Here is a 23058-nt window from a genome sequence, read left to right on the forward strand (position 1 = left end):
GGGCATACACACCGAGGAAACCAGAATTGAAAGAGACACATGTACTCCAGTGTTCATCGCAGCACTGTTTATAATAGCCAGGACATGGAAGCAACCTAGATGTCCATCTGCAGATGAATGGATAAGAAAGCTGTGGTGCATAGACACAATGGAATATTACTCAGCAAAGAATACATTTGAACCAGTTCTAATGAGGTGGATGAAACTGGAGCCTATTATACAGAGTGAAGTAAGCCAGAAAGAAAAACACCAATACAGTATACTAATGCATATATATGGAGTTTAGAAAGATGGTAACGATAACGCTGTATACGAGACAGTGAAAGAGACACAGATGTATATAACAGTCTTTTGGACTCTGTGGGAGAGGGCGAGGGTGGGATGATTTGGGAGAATGGCATTGAAACATGTATATTATCATGTGTGAAACGAATCCCTAGTCCCGGTTTGATGCATGATACAGGATGCTCGGGGCTGGTGCACTGGGATGACCCAGAGGGATGATATGGGGAGGGAGGTGGGAGGGGGGTTCAAGATGGGGAACACATGTACACCTGGGGCAGATTCATGTCAATGTATGGCAAAACCAATACAATATTGTAAAGTAAAAAAAATAAATAAAAATTAAAGAAAACTAAATCACTTTATTGAGGTATGATTGACAAATTAAAAAAAAAAGTAAGCCCATACTGGTATAGATACATAATTGAATAATAGGGGAGGAAAGGGTAACCCTTTCTTACAGAAGAATTCCAATTAATAAACATAGAAGGAATGCAGGAAAAACAAAATCACCTTAGAGTAGCACAATGCTTTTAGGCAAAATTCACTGATAAATGCCAAAATTAGTGAACAAAACTTTAAGGAGAAATGGGATACCCGCATCTCTCTCAAATATTATAACTTCCTGTGGTTAAGAAACATTCCTAAGTTATTTGGTATTCCTCCCTCTAGGAGACAGAGTTTAATTATCCTCCACTTAAATATGGGTGAGACTTAGTGACTTATTTATATTAGAAATACTATGAGTTGAAACTGAGTATGTGTATAGGTAGTGAGTATTTATGTTACTGTGAAGAGTACCTTCACAGCCTAAAACCTAGAAGACATCACTTTGACCAAGTGGCCAAGGTTAGCATCACCACTGGTAATTTCTGTGGATATATCTTATCCTGTATCCTTTGATGTGCTGAGAAGGACACTTTGCCTCTGTGATTTTCTTCCCCTTAACATATTACCCCAATGTAATCTCAAGAAATCATCAGACAAAGCCAGATTGAGGAACCTTGTAGAAAATAATTGACCAATGGTCTTCAAAAGTGACAAGTTTATGAAAAACAAGGAAAGATGAGAAACTGCCATAGATTGGAGGGAACTAAGGAACTATGACAAGTAAATAACAGTGTGGCATCCTGCATTTGATACTAGGACAGAAATATATTTTCAACTTTATTCAGAAAACTATGAAGATTTTTATAATAAAATTTTTGATAGAAAACATAGCTATTAAATTAACAATTTCAATTGAACAGTATCCATAGAACATCAAGAAATAATAATGCTCAGTATAATCTAATAAAACAGAGTACATTTTAGACATATTAATACTAGAACAGATTAAAATTAAAAATTAGCATCTAAAAATGGTCAAGATGGAGTTAAGAAAACATATAAGCTATGAAATTTTAACTATCTGGATATCGAAGTTTTGAGTGTCTTGAGTGACCGAAGATGAAGGGGCTTGAAAGTGGCAGAAACTTAAATGACAGGCAAAGACATTATAGCTCCTGAACAACATTTGATTATTAGAAAACTACTGTTATGTGTAGGCTAGTTGGTCTGTCTTGAGAAAAAAAATTACTTCACAGGACAAAAAAATGGGCAGTATCAGTGAGACAGTGCTAAATTGGTCAAAGGTATTCAAGATGATAAAGTGGGCCTAGAGAAGCACATAAGGGAGCAAAGACTGTAGTGAACTGGTTGATATCGCTATCAGCTTCTCAACATTGTGTCTCAGAGACCCAAGAGGGTCACCAGAAACATTGCAAAGACAAGGAATTCCAACCCATGGAGATTCCCACATTCTTGGAAAGCAAGAATTGCAAATTTTCCTTTTTCTTTTCTGGCCATTCTCTAGAGCATGGGTTTTTAACTAAAGGATTCCATCTATTAGAATATGTTTGGGAATTTGTAGAGGCATTTTGGTTATCACAATGGTTGGGAGATCTGACATTTAGTGGATACAGGCCAGTAATGCTAGTTGTTCTGAAACAGATGGAATAATCCCATATAAAGAAGAGTTATCCTGTATCCTACACAGTTTTCAAATATTGCAGTAGAGCCTAAATAGCATAGCTGAGAAAAATTGTTTATAATTATCTGAATCTTGTCTTATCTCAACAATAGTTTTTATCCTGCTATTTTCCTACATCTGTTTTTTTATGTTTTCTTTTCTTATATATATAATGACTACCAACCCTCTTCATTAATATAAACTTATTCATTTTGAGTTGGTGCAATCATGTATTTCATTATGTTGTTTGATATAGTCATGCCCTTGCATTTTTATATTGAAATAAATATCATTTTATTGTAAATTACTTTCCATGGATTTCTCATTTATATTTCAGTTAGGTCATTATATTGATTTTTTAAAATTATGCACATACGTAGGTTATATCATCTACAAACTTCATTTCAGGATAGTGAAGGGGGAGTCACAAAATATTTGTTATTAAGAGGGAGTATTATGTCTTATAGGAATGAGAACTACTGATCTAGTGCTAAGAATAAAAGATGAATACAGATAATAAGAAAGGCTTGAGGTTATTGAAATTCATATTATTACCAAAGTGGGAGGTACCAATCATTGGTATGAGTGAGGCACGGAAGCAGAAAGTTTCTGCTTGAGAAGATTCATTACTAGTCTGCATCAGGCCTTTTTCATCAGCCTGTCATTTTATCCTCACAACAACCTTGTAAGGTAGGTACTACTATTATTTCTATTTTTCAGATAAAGTTGGACCTCAGAAAGATGAAGGCAGTTGTCTAAGTTTTCTTAGTTACCGAATGGAAGAATCTAGAGTAGAACTCAAGTCTGTCTGATACCAAAGACACATGCTTTCTATTATCCTACTCAGGCTATCCAAGAGCAAGCTGGGGAAGAAAGTGCTGGACATCCCCGTCCCTCTATAGGAAACAGCCTGTGAATGTCCATGAGTGGGGATCTTTCATCAATTTTTGAGTGCTGCTAGTTGTGCTAAGGAAATGGCAACCCACTCCAGTGTGCTTGCCTGCAGAATCCCAGGGATGGGGGAGCCTGGTGGGCTGCCATCTATGGGGTCGCACAGAGTTGAACACGACTGAAGCGACCTAGCAGCAGCAGCAGCAGCAGTTGTGCTAAGAATTTGAAAAAAATAACAGAAACCTCTTTCTTTCAATGAAGCTCTAACTTGGTTGGTTATCCAACCAAGATGTACAGAAAGTACAAGGTTAAAGTGGAAGAAGGGGAGTAAGTGTAGAAACTGGGGAATAGCAAGGACAGTTTTGTGTGTGTGTGTTTGTGTATCTGTGTGTCCGGTTGTGTTCCATGTGTGTCTGAAAGAAACTTCAAAAGCTTTACTAAATGCTTACTATGTGCATGGCCAAAAGCAAGGAAAGAAAATTAAGACATAATGAAATGCTGGAACCAGAAATCAGTCTTTGAGGAGGTGGGAGGGGAAGGGGCCAGAGCACAGTTGAAAGGACACACCTATTTGACAGAAGCCAGAGACCCATGAGAAAATGGGATTTCAACATGAGAGAAATTTGGGAGGCAGAATGGAGGGGTCATCCGCCAGCATTACTGTGTAAGGCCAGGAAGAGACCCTTCTTACCACTGAGCAAGAGTGAGAGGAGGGATTAAATTGAGAGGCCAAGAAGACCAGAAAATGTTTGGGACACGATGTGGTCACGAATAAACCCAAAGAATCAACAATAAATGAATAAAAGATTGTGGAGCCTACAGGCTTCTGGTGAAGTTAAGCTGCAGGGATTTATGCATTTGTTAATTACCCACTTTGTGCACTACCCATAGTAAATATTCAACCCCAGGCAGCTGCCTCTGACACCTCCCCACTCTTGGCCCCCCAGCCAATGTTCTGTCGCATTTTTTCCTAAGATGTGAGCAATCTGAGCAACAAATTATGAAGACAGAGCATACACATATAGGGTTTGCTGTTATAATCAAAATTTACAACAAAAGTAATCTGACACATATTTAATGATATGCATAATTGTTATTGTGCTGGGTGGCAATTAGGCATAAATTGTAAACAGTTCGTAAAAATGCCTGTAATTAGAATTACTTCCGCACAGTTAAATCAAATTCTTTGTTTCTTTTCTGAGTTTGTCAGCTCTTGTATATTCCTCATCTGCACCCACGTCAGTGGTGCAGATACTGAGCTGTCGTTAATCATCACCTTCAAGCACTTGTTATCGTCAAAGGATAAAATCTGAGATCTGGTCCAACAGTGATCTCTGACTGCCACATGTAGGGCCCTTTTATCTGAAGTGCCCTGCAAGAGCCAGCCCTATCCTGTGTGTTCCTTAGTCAACCTCAGAGGGTGGTCTGTGGCCCCTCTCTAGGGCTTTCAGGTGGAGAGGGAGGAGAGAACCCTGGCTAGTGATGGCAACATGAGGGAAGAAATGGATTCTGAATCTGATTATCTGGAACTCCAGGGACAAGTGCACCACAAGGAAAGGGGAGATGGTTAAATTCAGCACATACACACCCTCCTCTCTGCCCCCTATCCTATGAAATGACTAATGTGACCATCTTTGCAACTGTCTTTAAGGGAATAGATTCATACTTAAAAGAAAACGCTGCTGCAGCCTAACTCTAGAAGCATCCCTCCTTCCATTCATTGAAGCTAACTCCCGAAATGCCTTTAAATTCATGGTACATACTGCTTTTCCTTTGCCATTAAAAATTAATGGTTTTAAGAACCCAAAGGAAGCCAGCATATTGATGGGAATATGGGTTAGTAGACTAATATTTAAAGTAAGATACACTAGGATGCTAGCAGTGAAATTTTGGTATTTACACTTTCTGAACCTCAAATTTCTCATTTGTAAAACGATGATTAGAATAGTATCTATCCCATATTGTTGTTGTGAAGATTTCTTGGGATCATGTATGTAAAATATTAGCACATTGACTAGAGCATAGTAAAATTTCCTTAACTATCAGCTGCATTTATTATTAAATGTATTGTTGCTTTCTCTATTACTGTGACTGCCCCTCCATGTGTTTACTTCTGTAGGAAGCAGAACTTCAGGAAATGAATGTATGAAATGCTAGGGGTGAAATCTGGATATTGAAGCCACAGATGACCTTAAATCAAAGAGAACAGCACAGATGGTTCAGACCCTCATCTATATTCCAATTTTGTTAGAGGGAGGTTGATGTTGACTTGGTACACAGTGAAACCTGGCATTTAGAGGAGCCCAAGTAAGACTAGATTAATATGGTACTTAGAAACTTCATTTAATCACCAAAAATGTATTAACTGAACCTCCAGTGCCTTGCAGAAGTAATACAGACAAAGTATTTTAGGAGGGGAGAGAACATGTGCAACAAGTATGACAAGGGCACTAATAGAGTTGTATCCTCAACACAGTGGTAGCTCCCATGATGGACAAAGTACACATCTTTGCTTAGGAGGTTCAGGGAAGATTTTGAGGAAAAGGTCTTCAAGTGAATGTAGCAATGTACTAAATGATATGTGTTTAAAAATTCAGTGCTGTTCCAGAAATATTTTTCCATATAGCTGAATTTTCTGAGCCTACTTTTTGCTTCCTAAAATAGCATGGATCCCATAGCCACGATTGTAGTTACCACTGCTTCATAATAAGCTACTCCACAAATTAGTGGAATAAAGCAACAACTGAATTATGTTAATGAATTTTGTGGGTCAGAAATTTGGAGGGATCATAGCAGGGATGGAGTATCTCTGTCTCTAAAAGTCTAGGCCCTCAGCTTGAAAAAACTTTATGATTGGAGGAGGCCAGAGAGTTAGGAAGTGGAATCATCTCTAAGTATCCTCTCTCACATATCTGGCAGCTGAGGCTGGTTTTCACTGTCACCCATTGTTAATGCTCCAGTCATGCTCCACTGATCCAAGCTTTCATTGGTCTTCCGTATGCAAAAGAAGGGACATAGATCCCACCTCTCAATGGAAGGAATGTCAAAGAACTGAAGATATTTAATATACCCTGTAGGCCTTGTATAGCTGTCACTTCTGTCTTCCTAGGGACTATCAACCAGAACACCTCTAACGTGGTTTCTCCATATGACTTAGTCTTCTTCTCCGCATGATGACCCCAAGAAAGTCAGACTTCTTACATGTTATCTAAGTGTACCGAAAGAAAGTTTACAGTGAACAAAGCAAAAGCTGAATCCTATTTCATGTCATAGCCTTGGAAGTCACTCCTTGTATTCTGGGTGTTACTATTGTGCCCAGGGGCCTTTGTTATACACTCTTGGTCCAGGATGTCACAAGCTCTTTGAGATTAAGAAGAGGACATCACTCTTATCTTTTGATGGCAGGAATATTGAAGAATTTGTGGATATGTTTCAAACCCTCCTTAGCTACTCATTTATCAAAACTACATCCTCTGAATATCTTACCCATTGACTAACCAAAGAGTGAGGATCCCAAAAGACTTTGCTCATTTATTCATCAAATATGTATTGAGTGCTTACTATTGGGTAGGCATAGAGATTCTGGGAGACAGGCATGAAAAACAGAAATATACAAATGGCTAATCACAACTTTGCTAGGTGCTAAGGTAAATGAGCTGTAAAGAGCAATATTGCATAGGAACCTGGAATGTTAGGTACATGAATCAAGGCAAATTGGAAGTGGTCAAACAGGAGATGGCAAGAGTGAACATAGACATTCTAGGAATCAGTGAATTAAAATGGACTGGAATGGGTGAATTTAACTCAGGTGACCATTATATCTACTACTGTGGGCAGGAATCCCTTAGAAGAAATAGAGTAGCCATCATAGTCAACAAAAGAGTCCGAAATGCAGCACTTGGATGCAATCTTAAAAACGACAGAATGATTTCTGTTTGTTTCCAAGGCAAACCATTCAATACTACAGTAATCCAAGCCTATGTCCTGACCAGTAAAGCTGAAGAAGCCGAGGTTGAATGGTTCTATGAAGACCTACAGATCTTTTAGAACTAGCACCCAAAAAAGATGTCCTTTTCATTATAGGGGACTGGAATGCAAAAGTAGGAAGTCAAGAAACACCTGGAGCAACAGGCAAATTTGGCCTTGGAGCACGGAATGAAGCAGGGCAAAGGCTAACAGAGTTTTGTCAAGAGAATGCACTAGTCATAGCAAACACCCTCTTCCAGCAACACAAGACTCTACACATGGACATCACCAGATGGTCAACACCGAAATCAGATTGATTATATTCTTTGCAGCCAAAGATGGAGAAGCTCTACACAGTTAGCAAAAACAAGACCAGGAGCTGACTGTGGCTCAGATCATGAACTCCTTATTGCCAGATTCAGACTTAAATTGAAGAAAGTAGGAAAAGCCACTAGACCATTCAGATATGACCTCAATCAAATCCCTTATGATTATACAGTGGAAGTGAGGAATAGATTTAAGGGACTAGTTCTGATAGACAGAGGGCCTGATGAACTGTGGACGGAGGTTCCTTACATTGTACAGGAGACAGGGACCAAGACCATCCCCATGGAAAAGAAATGCAAAAACCAAAATGGCTGTCTGAGGAGGCCTTACAAAGAGCTGTGAAGAGAAGAGAAGTGAAAAGCAAAGGAGAAAAGGAAAGATATAAGCATCTGAATGCAGAGTTCCAAAGAATAGCAAGGAGAGATAAGAAAGCCTTCCTCAGTGAATGCAAAGAAATAGAGGAAAACAAAAGAAAAGGAAAAACAAGAGATCTCTTCAAGAAAATTAGAGAGTCCAAGGGAACTTTTCATGCAAAGATGGGCTTGATAAAGGACAGAAATTGCATGGACCTAATAGAAGCAGAAGATATTAAGAAGAGGTGGCAAGAATACACAGAAGAACTGTACAAAAAAGATCTTCAAGACCAAGATAACCACGAGATAACTCACCTAGAGCCAGACATCTTGGAATGTGAAGTCAACTGGGCCTTAGAAAGCATCACTACGAACAAAGCTAGTGGAGGTGATGGAATTCCAGTTGAGCTATTTCAAATCTTGAAAGATGATGCTGTGAAAGTGCTGCACTCAATATGCCAGCAAATTTGGAAAACTCAGCAGTGGCCACAGGACTGGAAAAGGTCAGTCTTCATTCCAATCCCAAAGAAAGACAATGCCAAAGAATGCTCAAACTACCGCACAATTGCACTCATCTCACATGCTAGTAAAGTCATGCTCAAAATTCTCCAAGCCAGGCTTCAGCAGTTCATGAACTGTGAACTCCCAGATGTTCAAGCAGGTTTTAGAAAAGGCAGAGGCACCAGAGATCAAATTGCCAACATCTGCTGGATCATGGAGAAAGCAAGAGAGTTCCAGAAGAGCATCTATTTCTGCTTCATTGACTATGCCAAAATCTTTGACTGTGTGGATCACAATAAACTGTGGAACATTCTGAAAGAGATGGGAATACCAGACCACCTGACCTGCCTCTTGAGAAACCTGTATGCAGGTCAGGAAGCAACAGTTAGAACTGGACATGGAACAATAGACTGGTTCCAAATAGGAAAAGGAGTATGTCACGGTTGTATCTTGTCACCCTGCTTATTTAACTTATATGCAGAGTACATCATGAGGAACGCTGGGCTGGAAGAAGCACAAGCTGGAATCAAGATTGCCAGGAGAAATATCAATAACCTCAGATATGCAGATGACACCACCCTTATGGCAGAAAGTGAAGAGGAACTCAAAAGCCTCCTGATGAAAGTGAAAGAGGAGAGTGAAAAGGTTGACTTGAAGCTCAACATTCAGAAAACAAAGATCATGGCATCTGGTCCCATCACTTCATGGGAAATAGATGGGGTAACAGTGGAAACAGGGTCAGACTTTATTTTTTTGGGCTCCAAAATCACTGCAGATGCTGATTGCAGCCATGAAATTAAAAGACGCTTACTCCTTGGAAGGAAAGTTATGACCAACCTAGATAGTACATTAAAAAGCAGAGACATTATTTTGCCAACCAAGGTCCGTCTAGTCAAAGCTATGGTTTTTCCCGTGGTCATGTATGGATGTGAGAGTTGGACTGTGAAGAAAGCTGAGCACCGAAGAATTGATGCTTTTGAACTGTGGTGTTGGAGAAGACTCTTGAGAGTCCCTTGGACTGCAAGGAGATCCAACCAGTCCATTCTAAAGGAGATCCATCCTGGGTGTTCATTGGAAGGACTGATGCTGAAGCTGAAACTCCAATACTTTGGCCACCTCATGCAACGAGTTGACTCACTGGAAAAGTCTCTGATGCTGAGAAGGATTGGGTCGGGAGGAGAAGGGGACGACAAAGAATGAGATGGTGACAGGGAGGCCTGGCGTGCTGTGATTCATGGGGTCGCAAAGAGTTGGACATGACTGAGCGACTGAATTGAACTGAACTGAAGGTAAATGATGAGATATTGAAATGAAGTTTAACCAGATGGGGGTGATGGTGCTGGCAGAGAAGTTAATTTAGATGGAGTGGCCAGGCAGTGTCTTATCTGATGTCAATTTAAGGAGAGAACAGAGGATAAGAATGAGCTGACTCAGTCAAGTTTTGAGGAAGAGCATTCAAAGCAAAGGAAATAGCATATACAAGCATTCTGAGGCAGAAAACTTTTTACAGATTCAAAAAACTGAAAGAGGATCTCATATGTGGCCAGAGAACATAGAAAAATTGTGTGTGATTAAGCTGGCATTAAACTCTTAACAGTACAATAAGTCCATTTTCCATTAGCCTATTCCTATTATACACCTGCTTTGTGTCCAATCATATTAACTGTTGTTGTCAGAAGGATTTTAGTAAGGGAAACACGGTAATTAAGTAATATCAAAGGAAATATGGTTCTTGCAAAAGAATAAGGTAGATCCAGTCTGGGCTTATTGTTTGGGCTGCCATTAAAAGCCAGCTGCTGGACAGAAGGACTCAAAGCTTCCAGAAGCTGCTTAATCAACTAATATACAACTTTGGTTCCCAGCTTGTATTCTGCTTGCCAAAGGTGATAGTACGTTGAGGCCCTGGCAAAACAGAGAAGACCCAGAAGCTTGGTCTCTAGCTTCTGCTTTCAGCTGTCAGACTGCTGGATGATTCTTTGGATACCTCCTTGGTCAATATTGGACTTCCTTGGAGGCTCAGTTGGTAAAGAATCTGCCTGTAGTGCAGGAGACCCAGGTTCAATCCCTGGGTTGGGAAGATCCCCTGGAGAAGGGAATGGCAATACACTCCAGTATTCTTGCCTGGAAAATTTCATGGATGGAAGACCCTGGTGTGCTACAGTCCATGGGTTTGTAAAGAGTTGGACGTGACTGAGCAACTAACACTTTCATCAATATTTCTTTACTGTTTCAAAGCAGGAAAGGGCTAAATGACATCCAATAACAATGATCACTATCAAAATGATAACTACTAAAATAATAACACATATTGAGTATTTATGTGCCAAGGGTTTTACAAGTGTTATCTCTTTTAATCCTCATAATAGTTTACTGAGCTAAGGTAGATACTAGTATTTTCATTTTACACATGAGAGATTTGAAGATCAGGGAGTCTAATTTACCAGTCTAAGGTCAAAGAGCAAAGACTCAGAAGCTAGTCTGAGTGGTGAGCCCATTCTTGTAAGCATGATTGAGTAGTATAATTCTTTCAGATGGTGAAAAACACAAATAAGCACCTGGAAATTTTGCACATGCAGTGCCCCTACAGCTGAATATTTACCTGAATTTTTCACTTTTATCCAGATGTTTGACTTCATGTAGTCTAAATTGAACTGCGGCTGGCTTGTTAAAAAGTATCTATCCTTTCTTAAGGCAATACCTTCACACTCTAATTCAGGTTTTTCCTCAAAGGATTTCTTATTTGCATTCTGGTTTAAGAATCAAGTCCTTAAACTCACACAAACCACCATTTAGTGCTTCAGTTATCCTTGGAGAGCATGACTTATAATCAGCCTCCTTAAGTACTTTGAACTAAGTAATATGTAGAGAACAGCTTGCCTTTAATAGATTTCCTTACCTGATCTCATTGGGGCCCTGTCTCAGGTATTAAAAGGAAGAAAACCAATTAGCTCTAATTGCTGCTCTCCATGGATGTGTTGCCTTCTCATTGGCAGATGGTCACTGGTGTTGCAGAGGAGGCAATGACAAATTTTCTAGGTGGAAATATCCCTCTCCCTCTTCTCGTCATATTTCTCTCCCACCAATGCATCCTGCAATTCACATATCTATGATACCTGTGACTCCAGATTTAGGAATACGGGTATTAGAAAGTGACGATCTTCTCAACAGAGGCCGGTTCCATTCCCAGAAAGTCAGGCATTTGATCTTCCCTTGGCTTGGTTTAGTTGAACAAACATTTACTGGGTGAGAGCTGTATGTCTGAAACTGTGTAGGTAGTCTACTGGTTAGACTAGAAAGTTTTCATGGTAAATTCAGATGAACCTTACTCTTTTTGAACTCACAAAGTTACTGTATGCATAGTAAGTATTTATATTTAAATTTCTTTTGAGTGACTGTGTTAAAGATATTAATTAATTAATCATGCTGTCTTCCCATAGTCTTCAAGGCTGTTCTGCCCATGGGATTCTCTAGGCAAGAATACTGGAGTGGGTAGCCATTCCCTTCTCCAGGGGATCTTCCCAATCCAGGGATTGAACCTGGGTCTCCTGCACTGCAGGCAGATTCTTTACCATCTGAGCCACCAGGGAAGCCCACTAGTTAATTAATTACATTGCCTTTCTAAGAATTCAAGATAATGCTTGCCTGTGACACTAAGAAGAAATGTTCAAGATTTCCCAGTCCTCACCGCAAATTCTACTGTCAAATTTTGCATCAAAATTTGCAAATTTCAGACTTTTAGAACCAGAAAAATAGCACCATTATATAACAGAAGAACCATTGGCTAGATGTCAGCTGTGTGACCCATTCCCTAACTAACTGTGTGACTTTACACAAGTATTTAATAATTGTATTTATTTTTAAATGTTTATTTGAATGCCCGTTCGTTGTTTAGTCCCCATCCTAGGTGCTGGAAAGAGCTAGAGGTGAAAGTGGAAGTAGAGACAGAAAGGAATAAGACACGTTCTTTGTCTTAAAGAATTCATTATTAAGTGGAGAGACAGAAATGTATGTAAAATATTACTGTATAATATGGTCAATTTAAAATAGAAATATATGCAAAGTGCTTTAGTAGCCTAGGAAAAATGAAGGCCTACCTTTAGAGAGGTTGGTGAAAAATCAGGTAATACGTCATGGAATTTGTGACTCTTTGACATTTAATATTTGAGTTGAAACTTGAAGTATGAAAACAAGTTAACCAAGGAGAGGTGAGGCAGAGACAAAAGTGAAAACAATGTATGCCAAGTCATGGAGTCATAAATTGTTTGAGATCTTTATTCCAATCTTCATTGGCAATCCTTGTGTCAGAAGTTGATTAAACACAGAAGGGATGTGAACAAATTTCCATTATAAGGAAGAGCACCTTGGTGATAGTGCAAGGAAGAGCCTAAGAAACCATTCTCACTTCATGCCCAACCCCTTGCCAGCCTTTAATGTTGCACTGCTATGGCGGCCTAAGAAGAACATCAGATACACAGCTCATACTTTCCCACTTGGGTTTTCTGTTCTAGAAATGGGGATGCATCAAGTTATTAGAAATTGCTATGCTAACTGGGTGTTGAGTTCTCCTATCCTGGATGATAGTAACAATTTTTAAATTAAACATCTATACTGTGCACATTTTTGGTATTTAGGGTGCTGTGGGGGAGATACAAAAGTAATAATGACAAGGTGCCTACCCTTAGAGAGATTATAACTGACTTGTGAGAGAAGAGAAGCCTCCAAAGTGTTTAGAGTTTTTTTATGCTTAACAATTTTGCCATTTGTATAATTTACAAGGATTTGTTAAATTTGGTGAATTTTCCAAAGGTAATTTCTTTACTTGATTCTTACCTCAAAAGTTACATTTCCCCTGCATTTATTTTTCTACCAAAGAGCAATTGCTGTCACCAAAATCATATGCATCTTTCTAGAACAGTCTATGCACCCACAACTAAGTATACATATTCTTTCTTTACCTTCTATTACACAAATGATGTCATTCTATACACATTGCATTTGCAGCTTGCTTTTTGTCCACATAATAGATCTTGGAGCTCTTTCCATAACAGCATATGTAGAGCTGATTCATTCTTTCATGTTGTTTTTGCTTGTTTATGAGTGTACTGTATTGCATTGTTTAGATGTGGTTTATTGAACCAGTAAGATTGACTTTAATCTTTTTTTCTAATAAATGATACTGAAATGAAAACTAAAACCAATTTTAATCCCATTACATTTCTATCTCATGCATTTTTATCCAGACTTTAGATAGGAAAAGGAGACATACTTGGATTTTGATTGTATTATATTACTTCTCTCCTTCTTCTCACCTAACATCTAACTCATGCTCCCTCAAGAAAAGTCATCTGCAGTAATATCTTCCATAGTCGAAGACAACTGTTTTGGACACTTCAGGATTCTGGGCTACCCTCAGTTAGTGGAAAGATCAAGCACTTGTGGTTAAACAAAACTTGGGCTTAAATTCATATTTTGTTTTTTGTTTTTAATTTTTATTGGAGGCTAATTATTTTACAATATTATATTTTGTTTACATTACTGTCTGGCTGGGTAGTCTTGAGCAGGTGAATTAATCTCTAGGACCCAGTTGTGATATATATAAAGTAGGGATAATAACAATATCTACCTTTCTATGTTGCCATGAGGGTTTAGTACAACAATCCTTGCAAAGAATAGTATAGTGCCTAGTACCTACAAATTATTCAACAAAAGAAAGTTTTGTACCCTTCCTGTTCATTAATGTGGAGAACATTCATGGGACAAAGGAAAACCCATCAATTTCACATTAACTATTCTTGACCCTATAGAAAGATTTTTACTTTGTTTGGATTCTTAGAAAGTACCAAGAGCTACTAGAAAAATAAACCTTCTTTTTCACAAATCATTATACCAATTTTCTCAGAGCTACTTTTACATCCTTGTTCCTTAGAGTGTAAATAATAGGGTTGAGGGCAAGGGTAAGCACTGTATACAAAAGGGAAAGCAACTTCAATCAGTTTTCATTCTGAGTACCTGATAGAAATCCATAGACAATGCCCAGAGACCCATAATACAGACTGACTACTGTCAGATGGGAGGAACAGGTAGAGAAGGCTCTCTGTTTTCTTGTGACAGAAGGAATCCTCATAATGGTGGAGATGATGTGAATATAGGAAGCCAGAGTTAGCAGAAAGGGGCCAAGGGCAAATAAAGAGGTGCATATAAAAGAGATTATCTCAGGTATTTGTGTATCTGTGCAGGCCAGTTTCATGATGGGCTTCAGATCACAGAAGAAGTGGTCAGTCTCATTGGCAGCACAGAATGTTAACCAGAAAATAAGGACCATGAGAAGGATGGGTGCCAGAAACCCAGCCACCCAAGAGGCAGCAGCTAGCTGTAAGCAACCCCAGTGGTCCATGAGGCTGGAATAATGCAATGGGTTGCAAGTGGCTATGAAACAATCATAAGACATTACAGCCAGTAAGAAACATTCTGTAGCTACTAGAGCAGCAAAAAAATAAAACTGGCAAGCACAATCAGGGAAGGAAATAGGCACATGATCTGACAGCAATGACTTCAGCATCATCGGCTCAATGGTAGTGGTGCAGCCAATCTCTAGGAAGGAGAAGTGGCCAAGAAAGAAATACATAGGAGAATGAAGAGAGTGATCAGCCAAAACTACAGTTAGGATTACAATATTGCCCATGAGAGTCAGCACATAGATGACCAAAAATACCCCAAAGAGAAGATATTGAACGCCATGGAGACTCCCAAAATCCAAAAGGATAAATGCAGAAATTTGAGTCATATTTTCTTCTTCAGTGCTAGCTATGACTTGGATCTAAAAAAAAGAAAGAACAACCATTGATCAAATTCTATTTTTAGAAAAAAATCAAACTGCTTAGAGGCATCATACATATCAAGCATAATTGGCTTCTTCCTGGATGTTCAAGATTTTTAATTAATAAATTTCACCACAATCCCCGAGGCCATTTGAAAAGTTAACCTATGACTTCAATTATCCCTTCATACCCTACATATATAGAATGTATGGACCCTTGAAACTGATTATGACACATGAATATGAACATTTATCTTTTAATAGAGGAAAATTGTTCTATCCTTGAAAAGTTTATTCTGGTTGTTTCTATCACTGCTAGAGGTGTTACCATCAGTAATGAACATTATGAATGACTTACCTGTAAATTGTATAAAGTCTGATCAAATTTTTTTCCTGTTTTAGACATCCTATTCCAATTAAATTATATGAATTATATTTCAAATGTGAAATGATAATTCTTAAAACTTATTTGATAGTAAGTTCTCTAAACATGAGTAGAGGAGGTATAATGAAGTGAGGGTGAATCAGTGATGATAGGCATTGTTGTTGTTTAGTTGCTAAGTTTTGTTCAACTCTTTTGTGACCCCATAGACTGTAGCCCGCCAGGCCTCTCCGTCTATGGGATTTCCCAGGCAAGAACATCAGAGTGGGTTACTGCTTCCTTCTCCAGGAGATCTTTCTAACCCAGGGATAGAACCTGTGTCTCCTGCATTGTGGGCAGATTCTTTACCTGGGAAGCCCAGTGGTAGGGATATGATATGGTATAATAGAGTCATACCTAAATTCAAATTCCAGTTCTGCCACTGAATGATGTGTGCCTTGGAATAAGTCACATCACTTATCTGACAGTTCCCTCATCTACAGAACAGAATATGAATTCTGTGTAACATGATTTCCACAATCACTGGTCCATATTAGGCATCTAATACATTCATTCATCCATTCAACAACACTTATCGAGTACCTACTAAATGCCAAACTCTTTGAAAGTTTCTTAGAACAAATTGGTGAAAAAGTCAAGAATTATTTTACCAAGTCAAGAGTACTCCTGGGTTTCTGGTTTGAGCAACTGGTTCCATTTACTTTAGCAGTGATAATATAGAGAGAAGTTTAGGGAAAAACAGTTCAATTTGGAGGTATTAAGCTTATGATGTTTGTTTATGAGAACTCTGAGGGGAAAGGAGAAGCAGACATCTGGATTTGAGAATATGGAGCCGACATGAGATTGCTGGAGTAGGATATAAATTTAGGAATCATCCGAATATAGATAATACTCAAAGTCATGAAAATGAACAAGATGACCTGCAGAGAGATTACAGATACACAAGAATGTGCTACCTTGAGCTTTAAGATCCTCTTTATCTTAGGTCTGTCAGAAGGAAAAGTAAGAATAAGAGACTGAAAAGGAGGAGTCAGTGAGATGGGATGTAAATCGGGATGAAATACAATAACAGAAGCCGTGTTTCAAGATGAAGACACAGAATAGTCTCTTATGTTTGGTTACATGGATAATAGATTCAGTAAAGTGGTGGAGACGGAAGGGGAACAGAAATTGAGTGGTAACTCTAGAGAGATAAGCATTGACTTTCTCTTTCGCATGCTGATGAGAATGATCCAGCATAGATAGGTTATTGATGATACGTACATAAATGAGGAGGTAATTTTAAGAATGAAATCTCCTATAAAGTGAGAGCAGATGGGAAACAGAGCAAAAGTGGAGGGTTTAAACTTTGGTAAGGGCACGGAAACTTCATATTCTTAGAGGAAGGCTAGAGTAAATAGATGTAGTTAAGTTGCAACATTTAATCTTAGGAAGATGATGGAGTCCTCTTCTAGTGGTTTCTGTTTTCTCAATGAAGTAGGAGAAGATGTTATCATGTAAAAATGAAGATAAAGGAAGACATATGGGAGGTTTGAGGGCAGAGGAAAAACTGTAAAATAGTCATATTTACAAATGAAAATGCTATCCTTCCAGAACAAACACTAAAATTTCCAGGCAGTACAGAGTGGAAATTTAATCTTTGAGAGCACACATTTAAGGTATAACTGCACTGCTTTTTTAGATGATGTTTACTGGAAATGTTTGACTGCTAGGGAAATAGTTGGATTCAATCAGGTTTGGAGGTTGACAAATGAAAACAATGGAAGAAAAGAGAGGCAAGAGAGTTGGGGAATATTTGAAACAGAAATTGTAATGAGGGACTATATGATACGTCTCTCCAATTTCCTTCCTTATATTGTTTATTAAAGACAAGTTCCAGTTCCAGTTCAGTCCCCTAGTCGTGTCCAGCTCTTTGTGACCCCATGAACTGCAGCATGCCAGGTCTCCCTGTTCATCACCAACTCCCAGAGTCCACCCAAACCCATGTCCATTGAGTCGGTGATGCCATCCAGCCATCTCATCCTCTGTCGTCCCCCTCTCCTCCTACCCTAAATCTTTCCCAGCATCAGCGTCTTTTCCAATGAGTCAGCTCTTCACATCAGGTGGCCAGAGTATTGGAGTTTCAGCTTCAACATCAGTCCTTCCAATGAACACCCAGGATTGATCTCCTTTAGAATGGACTGGTTGGATCTCCTTGCAGTCCAAGGGACTCTCAAGAGTCTTCTCTAGCACCACAGTTCAAAAGCATCAATTCTTCTGTGCTCAGCTTTCTTTATAGTCCAACTCTCATATCCATACATAACTACTGGAAAAACCATAGCCTTGACTAGACGGACTTTTGTTGACAAAATAATGTCTCTGCTTTTCAATATGTTGCTTAAGTTGGTCATAACTTTCCTTCCAAGGAGTAAGCGTCTTTTAATTTCACAGCTACAGTCACCATTTACAGTGATTTTGGAGCCCCCCAAAATAAAGTCAGCCACTGTTTCCACTGTTTCCCCATCTATGTCCCATGAAGTGATGGGACCAGATGCCATGATCTCAGTTTTCTGAATGTTGAGCTTTAAGCCAACTTTTTCACTCTCCTCTTTCACTTTCATCAAGAGACTTTTTAGTTCTTCTTCACTTTCTGCCATAAGGGTGGTGTCATCTGCATATCTGAGGTTATTGATATTTCTCCCGGCAATCTTGATTCCAGCTTGTGCTTCTTCCAGCCCAGAGTTTCTCATGATGTACTCTGCATATAAGTTAAAAAAACAGGGTGACAGTATACAGCCTTGACGTACTCCTTTTCCTCTAACTGTTGCTTCCTGACCTGCATATAGATTTCTCAAATGGCAGGTCAGGTGGTCTGGTATTCCCATCTCTTTCAGAATTTTTCACAGTTTATTGTGATCCACACAAATAGGAAATTAAAAATATCATTTGACCAACGCTTTAATTTTGTAACTATAAATGAAAATTGAGGTAGATAATTTGTTTTTCTTAGGATCTCAGATCTAAATGACACCCAGGTCTTATTTTCTGATTCTTGTTCCTTCTATTATACCATGCTCTTATGTTTTTTGCTCTCTTTCTGTCTCTCTTCAGTGTCCAGCCCTTAATGTGTGATACTTAAGTACATGAAGAAAGATTTCCATTCAGTTTAGTAACTTATGTGTCAGCAGCTTAATAATTTTCAAAGAACCATCATTATTTTTAATCTTCCCCCAAATTTTGTGAGGTATTTGGGAGTAGGTCTTTGATTGGTCTTATCTGATTTTCAGATAAGAAAACTGTATATGATGATTATTTCACTACCACATTGTAATCATACTTATATTTCAATTATAACTCTTTCTCTTGGAGATAAAAAGTTAATCTTAAGTGTATTGAAATAAATGTGAATTTACAAGATGCTAATCATATTATGAGCCAAGAATTTTTGTCCAGTAACTGAATGATAGGAGTCATGTGGCCATTGCCATCATCTGAGCTGGACAACAAATATCGGAAACTGAGGTAGAGCTCCATGATGAAGATGTAACAAAAAATCAGCTTTAGGAAAAAGGGATTTGGAAGGTAGGATGAAGTAAACTGTTTCAGAGCTATGGTAGTTATCCAGAAAAACTAGTATCTTCTTAGAAGAAGAAAAGAGAAGGCATTTCAGGCATAGGGAATAATGTAGGAAAAGGTCCAGTTACCTAAGGACCATGTTGGCCATTGATTTCAGAAAGGTTGTTTGAACAGAATGAGTAGGAGGCTGAAGACAGAAAAGGAGGGGAGCACACACACATTTTTGGAGAAAGAAATTCCAGAGAATTTTTTTTAATGAGTTAAAGTGGGAGAAACAAAGAGAATGATGTCATGAGTCCAAGGGAGGAAATGAACCATGACAATTGTTAGTAAAGAAGGTGCTATGAATATTGGAGGGCTGTGACAAGAATCCTGACCGTACTGAGGTGGGGAGGTAAAATAGCAACAGATGTGGTTTTTTTATTAAGACTGTTGGTGAAATAAAGGAGAGGGAGCGAGAGCAAAAAAAAAAAAAAAAATGTAGAGGTAGAATAGAGAGAGAATTGAGAGAAAACACTCTTCTTTTTTGAGTTTGGAAAGTTAAGCCATTCTAGATGCCATATGCGTGTGTGGAGCCCAAAATACTTAGTAGAAACCAGAGAAGATTGCAGACAGGTAGCTGGTTTGCTCTACCACTATTATGTTGCTTGACCAGGAGTAGATCCAGTAACATCATAACAGACATTAATATATGTCCTTTAAAAAGATCCAACAGGACCTTAAGAATCATAGCTTTACAACTTTTCTTTTTATATCTGCAGAATTATACTTTTCTCCCTAACTTCCCTGGAGCCCACCCAACTTCAAAAAGGAACTATGAGCAATTCACCTGAAAGGCTTTTTCAGTTTTCAGGTGGTTGTGACCAAAGCATGTTTAGCTCCTGCAGTGACCTCCTTTGGGTTTAGAAAAAGCACAGTGCTTCCCTTGTTTAAAACTGTGTTTTAAACACTCCTACAACCTTCTGCAAGCAGGGACTGATAGATACAGTTCAAATAAGAAAACCAATTATCTTTAAGTTTGGCTCCCAGGGGAGCTTTGCTGTTTAATTGAGAGATCAATGTTAGATTCTTATGACATCCTGAACTTCCATTCAGTGACTGCTGACTAATAGTGTGAAATTAGAAGTTGGAGTATCTGACATGTCACATAGGTCAGAGCCATGATCCATTTAGGCCAGCTCCCAGAGGCTGCTTAAAGCACCAAGCAACAGCTTGGAGAAGATACAATATGAAAAAGGAATAAAACTCGTGACAGAAAATCTAGGTTCTAGACTTGCATCTCCTGCTGCATGTGCAATCTGGTGTGTCATTTACCTTTACTAAATCCCAAATTGTTCTATTTTGAATGGGAATGATACTCTTTGCCCTGCTGACCTCACAGGGTTTCTGTGGAACTCAAATGAGGTACAGGAAACACTTTAGCAACTAGAAGTCTGTACGCTCCTTAGTAATATCATATTTAAGGGATGTGTTAATGATATTGCTGATAGTAGAAGTTGAGGATAGCTTTGTCTTTAACTTCAAAGATACCTGAATTCCTGAAACTGGAAGTAAAACTCTTACTTGTTTTACATCATTAAATGCAGCCTGAAAACAGTATAAATCCCTTTCCCCAAAGCCTTCAGTCAAGTTTAAGAGAATTCTACAGTCTAATTAAAAGCACAACAGTTAGATTTCAGTTTTTATAATCAAAAGTCCTCTTACACAAGCTGTCAGGAGTAGTTTTTAAAACCATTTGCCTTGTCATGTTTTCATCCTTGGTGGATTGATTGCATCTGACCTCCTTGTAAGATTTTTCAGTGCAGGTTTATATTGGGTGGTGTAGTAAAACTTCTCTGTATAACACTTAGGGAGGCCTCTCTCATTTCTTTGATGACTTTGTGAAGTGTCATACAAAACAGAGTACTTGTAGAGATATTACCATTGCTTCTGTTATCCCACGCCACCACCACTGTCACCATCTGCTTATGAAGTTTGCAAACCATACCTGGCCCCTCCTCTGTGAATTTTTCCAAAGCATTTTTATTTTATTTCTCTGATTTCATTAATCTTTACAGCACATTGGATTTTGAAGGATGAATAGAAGCCTTTCCAGCAGGTAAGTGGGTGGGAAGAGTTTCAGTCAGATGTAAGAGTAAAGAGTGACAGGAGAGAAGGCTGGAGACATAGGCAGACATAGGAGATGGAGGACCCTGTACACCAACCTGAAGAGTGTAGGCCTTATCCTTAGGTCAATGAGAAGGATTTCTAATAGGGAGGTGGCATAGCTATGTTTGTGTTTTAGAAAACTATATACTTTGAGTGGATATGCAAATAAACTAGAGGCAAAGGAGGATACTCAAGACAGGAAGTCCAGTAAGGAAGCAGTTATGTTGATTCAGGAAAGAATGATGGTTATTGGAAAAGCAAAGGAGGCAATAGCTTCAGACAATGGTAATATCACTATCATTATCACTAAGACCATTTTGTCCCTTCATCATTATTCAACTTTGCCAAAAGCAATTTGTGGAAGAAAATAACTTTTCTAAGTATTTGCAAACATATAAGTGGATCATAACCCTAAAGTTCACATGTGACTTAGTTATTTGATGTCAACTCACATTTCCCATAAAAACAACAGCACTCCTAAATCTCTGGCCACCCCAGAGAAATCTACTTAAAGGACAAAGTACTTAAAAAGCTTTATGTTTGCAGTGAAATATAATTGTTCTCTAATAACATTCGTCACATAAGTAAACAAATGAGAGGATGAGGAATCGATGTATTAATATAATTTACTAACACAGGCAAAAGTCTCAAATGTAGCTCTTGGCCTTGAGGGAAATGAGAAAAATGTTTCAGCTGGACAGCTCACCAAAGTGACACCTCCCTTCTAATTGCCAGCATGCTCATCACTAAGGCTCAGCAGAAAGTTTTATTAAAAGAAAATTCAATAAATATCATATAATATTCAATACACAAAGAGTACTAACCTAAGGATCATACAAGGTATCAGGTCTTTGATTTTAAGCTCATGAATTTTTCAATAACTAACTTTAATGAACAATACAAAATTTGCACATGGTGAATAATTAAAACAGTATAACTAATGTTCCCGCCAACCCCAGACCAATAGTCCCTCTCCCCAGAGGCAACTACTATAAATTGTTGTGGGTACTTGAAGAAATTTTATTCATATATGCTTATACCAGCATTTATATACATTTACATTTTCTCATATTTACACAGAAGTGATTGTACAATACATATTAGTTTCAGGGAGCTTTTAAATTTAATATATTTTGGAGATATTTCTGTATCTGCATACACAGATCAGTCTCACTCACTTGGATAAGCAATTATTTATTTATTTTCATTACAGAGTTTGTTTTCTAAGAAATAAAACAGTATAGATACAAAAATTCCTTTTGTCCCCAATCCCGTTTCTCTTGAGCCCCAGAGACATCCACTATCTTAAAGGTGTTGTGTGTCCTCCATGTTAATGTTTTTATCCTACCACATAAGAAGGTATATGGAAACAATATGTGATAGCATTTTGTATATTTTATATTTTGCACAAATGGCATAATATTTTGCAACTTGCTTTCCCACAACCCCCACCACTTCACATTTGTTTCTTCAGACCTATCCTTGTTGATATTTGTAGTTTTCATTCACTCATTGTTGATTTATCTTGCTTCTCCTTATACTGTATACTATGGGTTTGTTGGTTTTTCTTTGTAGCTTACTTGCTATGAATAAAAGTCCTGCAATTGAAATTATTTTTCTCAAATCTTTGCTTTGACATTGCATTGGATAGATTAATAAAAAGATGGAAGATTCTTATATATTGAAAGCTTGGTAACTTTTTGACCTAGGAAAAAATGAATATTTGTGTTAATAACTTTAGCCATTACAATATTGCGAAGAATATTCTTGAATATATTTTTTGTACTTTTTAAAGGAAACTTGGAGTTGAATTTCAGGCTCAGGA

At 38.2% G+C, this 23058-nt stretch overlaps 1 pseudogene; it reads right to left on the reverse strand.

Annotated features, from left to right (window-relative positions):
* Nucleotides 1-14212: 14212 nt before the first annotated feature.
* LOC129564024 (olfactory receptor 10A4-like) lies at nt 14213-15115 on the reverse strand (annotated as a pseudogene).
* Between the last annotated feature and the right edge of the window lie 7943 nt (nt 15116-23058).

Source organism: Moschus berezovskii, chromosome X (genome assembly GCF_049115385.1).
Source record: "Moschus berezovskii isolate FMDL1 chromosome X, NW_MosBer_1.0, whole genome shotgun sequence".
Lineage (NCBI taxonomy): Eukaryota > Metazoa > Chordata > Mammalia > Artiodactyla > Moschidae > Moschus > Moschus berezovskii.